Source organism: Primulina tabacum, chromosome 5, assembly GCF_025594145.1.
Source record: "Primulina tabacum isolate GXHZ01 chromosome 5, ASM2559414v2, whole genome shotgun sequence".
Lineage (NCBI taxonomy): Eukaryota > Viridiplantae > Streptophyta > Magnoliopsida > Lamiales > Gesneriaceae > Primulina > Primulina tabacum.
Window position 1 is genome coordinate 30,906,097 of NC_134554.1, and position 8,459 is coordinate 30,914,555.

At 38.2% G+C, this 8,459-nt stretch overlaps 1 long non-coding RNA gene across 1 annotated transcript; it reads right to left on the reverse strand.

The window, feature by feature from the left end:
• Positions 1 to 753: 753 nt before the first annotated feature.
• LOC142544965 (uncharacterized) lies at positions 754 to 2,868 on the reverse strand. The gene is made up of 3 exons (XR_012820169.1): positions 2,780 to 2,868; positions 2,080 to 2,213; positions 754 to 948 (listed from the first exon to the last, which is right to left on the reverse strand). It is a non-coding gene; the product is annotated as an uncharacterized LOC142544965 (long non-coding RNA).
• Positions 2,869 to 8,459: the final 5,591 nt, after the last annotated feature.

An 8,459-nucleotide genomic window follows, 5' to 3' on the forward strand; every position in this document is an offset into this window, starting at 1 on the left:
TAAGACAAACTCGAGCATAGTGTCCCACCTGGTTACACAAGTGGCAAGCTCCCGAGACTCCTCTACACTGATCGGTATAATGTCTACCACCACATTGACCACAAGTCGGGCCTGAATAACCAGTGCTCTGAACTGAACCAGACTGTCTCGATCCAATAGAACTCAAAAAATTACTGTCATGCCTCTTAAATTGCTTGCCTCTAGCCCGAAACTGCTCTCTTATGTTGCCACTGTTACCACCACTATTACCCTGTCTGAATTGATGTCGATACTGCGGTTGTTGGGGTTGTTGCGAATACTGAGGACCTCTCTGTCTAATGATCCCGGTTTCAGCTCCCTTTGCTCGATCAAGAGCCTCAACAAAATTGTTAGGCCTTCCGGTATTAACCAAGGTAAAGATATCAGGGTTAAGACCATTTATGAAGTGATCGGTCTTAGCTTCTTCATCGGATGCTACATGAGGAGCAAATCTCAGTAAATTTGAGAACTTAGCAACATAGTCCTCAACATTTCGATTTTCTTGCTTTAAATTTGCAAACTCGGCTCTCCTATCTTTCCTGTAAGAGGTAGGAAAGAAACGCTGATAAAATTCAGATTTAAAAATATCCCAGGTAACAATCGTACCTCGACCCTCTAAAGCTTTCTTTGTCATGATCCACCAACTCTTAGCAACATCTAATAACTGATGAACAACTAATTTGATTCTACGATCATCTGGATACTCAATAGATTCAAATAACTGATCCTTATTCTCCAACCAGTTCTCACACTCTAATGAATTCTCTGTACCCTTCAACATCGGTGGGTGCAAAGACTGAAATCTGGCTAACAGTATCTCCATCGGAGTCGGAGTTATATCCATCTGAGTATGAGTAGCACTGCCCTGATCTTGTGCCACTGGTATGTTCTGTCTAGGTCTACCACGACCTCTACCTCGAGTAGCCATGTCTGATATACAATAGATCAACACATTTATAATCACAATATCATAATCATCTCAATCTTGTATCGACCATCTCTGGCTCTCGAGACTCAATAAATCTCAAAAATCTCAAATAAAGCTCAACAATATAGTATCTCAATTATGATCATGTATTTCACATTACGACATAGTAAAAATGCTAGCAAATATATCACATGATCAATCAATTTGAACTGACTTGATCTACCCTGTTCCCAAATATCTTACGCTCTGATACCACCCAATGTGGGGCCCCGGGTCCGACATCTAATAATAATAATTAAAATTGTAACAAACCAAATGATTGAGTAAAAAACATAATTTGTGGTTCACAATTCCACATGAACATCGTCAAAATAATTTAAAGGTTACAAATGTTTGAAATATAAATTTTACATGCCAAAATAAAGTAGTGAACCAAAGTAATCCAAACATCATCAAATAGCTCCTAAGACCCGAGAATCCCACTGTTACTCGTATCTCCTCACCTGGAGCTGGACTCTGGCATCCCAAGCCTCGCCTCACCTACCGTCAAGCACATGAAAACAAGAGGTAGCCGACGTGCCGGTGAGTATAAACCCAGTATGATACAATCAATAACATATGAGAATTAAAATTTCACATAGTTCATATAAACACATAAAGATGCAATATAATACAATGTATGATCAGAAGCTCTGGACTATCAATAAATCTCAAGATCAAGTGAATCATCTGGTCATAGGGTACCCAAGGGAAGAGAATCCCCCAGCAACATCCACCGACTCATCCGCTCGGGGTGGGGTAATGTGTTCTACAATCCCAGGACTATGGTGCGCCTATAGAGAGTGTTCAGGCCATAGCAGCGACCTCCGCATACACTATGCCAACTCAACTATAGCCTCATACGTCCAACAAATCAATAAATCAAGGTGACCTCCGCCATATCAAATTTGAATCGAAAAATGGCCCAATATGCAATGCAATGATGCATTTCAATCTCATCAAGTCAATATCATAATAAGCTCATCTCAAAAGATCAGTCATCAACAAATCACAAGTAATTCATCATGCCATCGAATTTTCAATTTAAAATAAAAATGATACTTTTACCTCGTATGTTACCGACCGTAACATACCTTTCGAATATTACAAATAAGAGATCAAAATATATGGTTGAGAAGTCTTGAACCCTCGCTGTCTACTCGATTCTCTATCAACCAACTTAAAGTAAATAATCTTGAGCCAACCCAAGTCAATACTTCAACCGAATCTTCAATACATAAATCAAGAACTCGGATTACTTATCAACACAGAGCAATTTTCGTACAAAATTCATAATTAATTCGGTACAGATTCAAATCAAGATCTGTAAATTGGATATGCAAGAAAACTCAATGCTCAACAATTCTTCTTCACAAACTTTTGTCAAATATAATTATTTACTCAGTCGTTTATAATCTGAATCATACAACAAAATTTTCAAAATTATGCATCAGTACAATCCTGGGAACCAGTACAATTCTGGGAACCAAAATATTTTTAAATATAGCATATCTCTTTCATTTCTTCATGGAACTGAGTGATTCTTGAATCAAATCGAAGCTAACTCGATTGTCTGCAAGTTTGATGAAGACCATAACTTTAAAATCCAAACACTACTGTCCCATATACTCGAAATACAGAAGGTATAAAAACCGTTCTTTGCACATAAACAAGAAACCATGCTCATATCCATTTTAAATTCAAACCAACTCAAATACAACATCTTAATATCTCAAATATCAATTCTAAACTTCAACCCATTTCCAAACTTGAATAAAAATGGGAAATACTTACATCCTCGTGAAGCCCGTGACGAGAGGATCGCAAATCTAACTTCATTTCATAATTTTCTTGAACAAATCTCCCATAGATTGAAGAAAAAAAGTAGGAAATGGAAGGAAAGAGGGTTTCGGTGGAAGCGAAGGAGGAGAAATGATTGGAGGAGGTGAAAGTTGACTTAAATATTGGTTTTTCGCGTCTGTAGCGCCGCAGCGCCACTTTTCAGCACCTCAGCGCCAAATTTGCGCAAAACTAGCACCTAGGCGCTACTATTCTAGCGTCGCAGCGCTTGAATAGTAACCGATGAACAGTAATTCTTTTTATTTTTATTTTTTCAAAAAATTTTTTTTTCAAATTCGGGCATTACATCTAGCTTGAAGGAAATGGAGGAACCGAATTTTCTTGCTGCTGCAACTCACGAGGAGGCTGATGAGTGGAGGGGGTGGGCGGCTGATAGAGTTAGATTAGGTTTAAGGTTAATTTGGTGATAGGTTTAAGCTTAAATAAATGGTTGATGTGCCCTCGCATAAAAATTAAAGGGTTGGAGCCCATTAAGCTTAAAAGTGGGCCATTAAGTCCAAACACACACCCAAAAAATATTTCTTTTAGGTAAGTTTTTGAAAATATTGTCCAAGCCCTCAAAAAATTCTTCGTTTCGAAACGTATCGAATAAAAATATGCTCTGGATGATAAAATTACCCAACAAAGCCTATTTCTTGAAAAATACATTTAAAACACCTCATATTAATTAATAAAAATTAATCAAGTAATAAAAATAAATTTTAAAATCCTAATGCATGAAACTTTAATCGAGCGCGACATGGAACTTAAAATCCTAATGCATGAAACTTTAAATAAACCATGAATTAAAAAATAAATTAATGAAATAAACATGCATTTAATGCATTAAAACAATTTTAAAAATAAAAAAAATTTAATAACTTGCATGCATGTGATTTACGTGGACCTTCAAATTTTCGGGACGTTAAAATTTAAGGGGGGGAAGAATTGTAGAGCCCAAAATTAGTACATGTAAACCCATTAATTTATTAAAATTTTAAATTACTTATTTAGTTTTTAAAATAATTTTAACGATGCATGATTTATGATTTGCATTATTTTAACTTATCACACGTTTATTTGAAGCACGTTAAAATGTTTTCTTAAGTCTTATTTTACTGGCGAATATTCGATATGAGATTGGGAAAAGAGACCGGTGACCTTTAAGACGATTTATGAAGATGTGGTATTTTATTTCAAGTCAAAGAAATTGATATTTTAATTAATTTTTGGAATTTTAAGTATTTTAAAGCCTAATTTAATTTATTAGGAGAATTTAAGGATGACCGGGTTTTGATCATGATTGAAAAGCGGTAAAACATGACCAGTGACCAATCCACCCGGTAAAAAAAGACCAGTGATCATATGTATGTGGCAGTAGACGTCCCTACCAGCCCAGTATTGTGGTTTAGTCTGATCAGGCACATTATGTTATGGGTCACTTGCTTTGAAACATATATCTACGCAAAATGATGATGATTATGCATGTTTAAGTATGTATGATGCAGCACGTTTATGAAAATGTTTATAAAATGATAGCATGTCTATGCTTATGTAAGTACGTTTATGTAAGTATGTTCAGAGTTTAAGTATGTATGAGCTACTTTTAAATGCATGTTGATTTATTACGTGTTACTCGTTATTCCCAGTTTACAAATGTTGAGTCTTTAGACTCACTGGACTTGATCGATGCAGTGAAGACGAGTTTGAGGAGAAGAGAGGTGGAAACCAATGAGATGGCTCGGACGGTGCAAAGGCCTAACCCGAGGACCGTTTAAGTTTTCAAGAATTTTATGCGTGTTAAATTGATTTACTCTGATTATTGATTAAATTACTTCATGTCGTTTAAACCAGTACTTTTTGTTAGATCGTGTAAAGGCCCGTATTTCGTTTTCATAATTTTGCGGAATTATTAAAATTTTTCTAAATAAATAAATAATTTGTCCAATTTATAAAATAAACATGTAAATAATTTTAACTTTAAAATAACAGTGGAAGCAAATATTGTTTTCAAACAAACAGTTTAAAATTAATCCAACGTAAACATCAACTTAAAATAATCCAACGTATTAAAATTGAGTTTGAATAATAAAAGGTGCATAAACTAAATCATGAGGTCATCGGGTTTACTACTGCTGTCCCAAGATCGCTCACTGGTCTCTGCCCGCAGTCTCGACCTCATCAATACCTACAACAATCAAGTCTAGTGAGTCTATGTCGAGGCCCGAAAATCCTTGCTTGAAAATTTGCGGAAAATTAAAAATTTTTCTTTTATAATAAATGGAGTGCCACAACCATAAAATCAACTGATGAATCAAGTTCAATGTTTTAAAAAAATATAGCAGCGGAAGAAAATAAAGTTTGCCAAAAATAACAATTCAAAGAATGTCAAATAACTGGTAAAAATGTTTGAGCATAAAATGGCAGGTGCTGAAACTGAGGTCCTCGGGTGCCACTACTGCCGACCCAAGCTGGCTCACTGGTCCCCGCCCTCGGCCCTGGCCTCAACAGTACCTACAACAATCAAGTCTAGTTAGCCTAAAGACTCAGCATGCAAATATCGTAGGTAACGATTAATACTGAAGTAAAATGTGCATGGGATAAAATATCATGTCATGAGGCATACTGAAAATAACTTGTACTGAGCAATTATAATACGTGCATAACCATGGCTATAGGCCCCTAGGGGGCAGCCATGATCAGATCCTTTCCCTTGGACAACCAAACTGAATTTTCGAACGGTACAAATGGACACATGTGGAGTTGCTGTCCTTTCCTTGTTTTCCAGCTAGTATGGGGTTAAACCAATGGACAAGTGGGGTCCTAATGCATCCTATTACATGCATAGACGTCGCCTTGGGAGCCTGGAGTCGATCCATAACCTGAAACCACAAAACAAGAAGGAGCCGTGAACTGCACAAGAAAAATTGAAATCTGCATGGATGTTTTTCTGAAAATTCTTTGATGTATTTCGGTTTTGCATGATAAAACCTGATCATGTACTGAAAAATAATTGATAATATGACTTGATTGAGGTTTGAAAGAAATCTAGACATGCCTGGTTTCGTTTCGAAAGAAAACAAACGAAACGACGACGACGCGGCACGGAGGAGTGGAACGTTTCTTTTGTTTTCTTTCTTGCTCTCGGTTTTTTTTTCTTCCTTTCTCTCTAGCTAAGACTCACGATTTTACCTCTGAATACACTCTGAATTTCGGTGGTATGGAGGGGAAATAAGTGGTTAAAAGAGTGGAGGAGAATGGTGCAAAATATAAGGCCAAATCAAGACCAAGTCTCCCTCAAATTTGAATTTGAATTGTGGTTTGCTATCAAATCTTTGTTGGATGCTTCTAGAATAGGGTGGCCGAATTCTTGAGTTTATTAGACTAGGAAAATGCTAAATATTTACTTAATTAAGGTGGACCAAGAATTAAAAAGATCATTATGGTAATTCAACCAAGAATGGGTCAAAGGGTGATGAGTTGGCAAGGGATAGTCTAGCAACTTGGGGGGGGGGGGGGGAGGGGGCGAAAATACATAATAAAAATGAATGGGAAGTGTTGTTTATTTACTAAATTAATAACTCTTAAAAGCCTCACTAATCCCTTAAATAATTTAGTGAATAAAACCCTTAATTAAGTAATTTAAACGAGCTTATTTTCTACTCACCTCAAGCAACTTAAATTAAATCCTCAAACCTTCTTACTAACTTAAATGAACTTACTTGCTAGCTAAATTAACTTCTGGAAATATTTCTCGAATCTTAAATTCTATCTCAAAACTCCAACTCCAGTCCGGCCTCACTGAAATAACTGAAAAATCAAACTACTGCAATGAAATAATAAAATAATTAACTTCAAAGAAATGCATTAAAATAATCATGCAATGAAGTCAATTTAATTTTAAAAATCTAGAATTATGTATGGCTTATACGTAGACTGATTTACGGGTTCTACAATCTTCCCCCCTTAAAAGAAATTTCGTCCTCGAAATTAGAACTCACCAAATAACTCGGGGTAACGATCTCTCATCTCCGACTCAGACTCCCATGTAGCTTCCTCCTCTGAATGATTGAGCCATTTGACTTTGACTCGCTTAACCAACTTGTTCCGAAGCTTCTTCTCCTGACGGGCTAGGATCTGCACCGGTCTCTCCTCATAAGACAAGTTCGGAGTAAGCTGCAACGGCTCGAAATTCAGTACATGCGAAGGATTTGCCATATACTTCCTCAGCATGGAGACGTGGAACACATTGTGTACTCCGACCAGATTCGGCGGAAGAGCAACACGATAAGCTAGCGTCCCAACTCTGTCAAGGATCTCAAAGGGTCCAATGAATTTCGGACTGAGCTTCCTTTTCTTCCCAAATCTCATGACACCCTTCATAGGTGCCACTTTCACAAAGACATGATCGCCCACTGCAAACTCTAAATCTCTCCTCCGCTGATCGGCATAACTCTTCTGTCAACTCTGAGCAGTCCTCATCCTATCACGGATCTTGACTACTACATCTGCTGCCTGCTGAACAATCTCTGGACCCAACTCTGCTCTCTCTCCTACTTCATCCCAATGGACAGGAGATCTGCACTTGCGGCCATACAGTGCTTCATACGGAGCCATACCAATAGAAGACTGGAAGCTGTTGTTATAGGTGAACTCAACCAATGGCAAGTTCGACTCCCAACTCCTGAGAAATCAATGACGCAAGCACGGAGAAGATCCTCTAAGATCTGAATAACTAGCTCTGACTGCCCATCTGTCTGCGGATGGAAAGCTGTGCTAAACAGCAACTTCGTACCCAAAGTCGAATGAAAACTCTTCCAAAACGAGGAAGTAAATCTGGGATCTCTGTCAGATACGATAGAAACTGGAATACAATGGAGTCGGACTATCTCTCGGATATACAGCTCTGCATACTGAACCATGGTGAAAGTCGTCTTAATCGGCAGGAAGTGCGCTGATTTGGTAAGACGATCTACAATCACCCAGATAGCATTCGATCCTCTGGTTGACCTCGGCAATCCGGTCACAAAGTCCATGGAAACATTCTCCCACTTCCACTCGGGAATAGGTAGAGGCTTGAGCAAACCTGCTGGTCTCTGATGCTCGGCCTTCACTAACTGGCAGGTCAAACACTTGGACACAAATCGTCTGATGTCCTTCTTCATACCAGGCCACCAATACAATAGCTGCAGATCTTTGTACATCTTTGTACTCCCAGGGTGAATGAAGTACGGGGACATATGGGCCTCTGACAAGATGTCTGCTCGGATAGAATCACTGCTAGGAACCCATATCCTGTCTTGGTATCTCACAATACCATCACTGACTGAATACAAGACACTTCCCTTGGCTTCATCTCTCTTCTTCCACTGTGCCAATTGCTCATCTGCTGACTGACCACTGCGAATACGGTCCATAAGGGAAGACTGAATAGTCAAGGTAGATAAACGAGGAACTCTACCTCGAGGATAAGTCTCAAGATCAAACCTCTGCATCTCAGTCTGAAGAGGTTTCTGAATCGTCAAATGAGCCATCACTGCGACTTTCCTGCTCAAAGCATCCGCAACTACATTAGCTTTACCCGGGTGGTAGCTAATGTCACAATCGTAGTCTTTCACAAGCTCCAACCAACGCC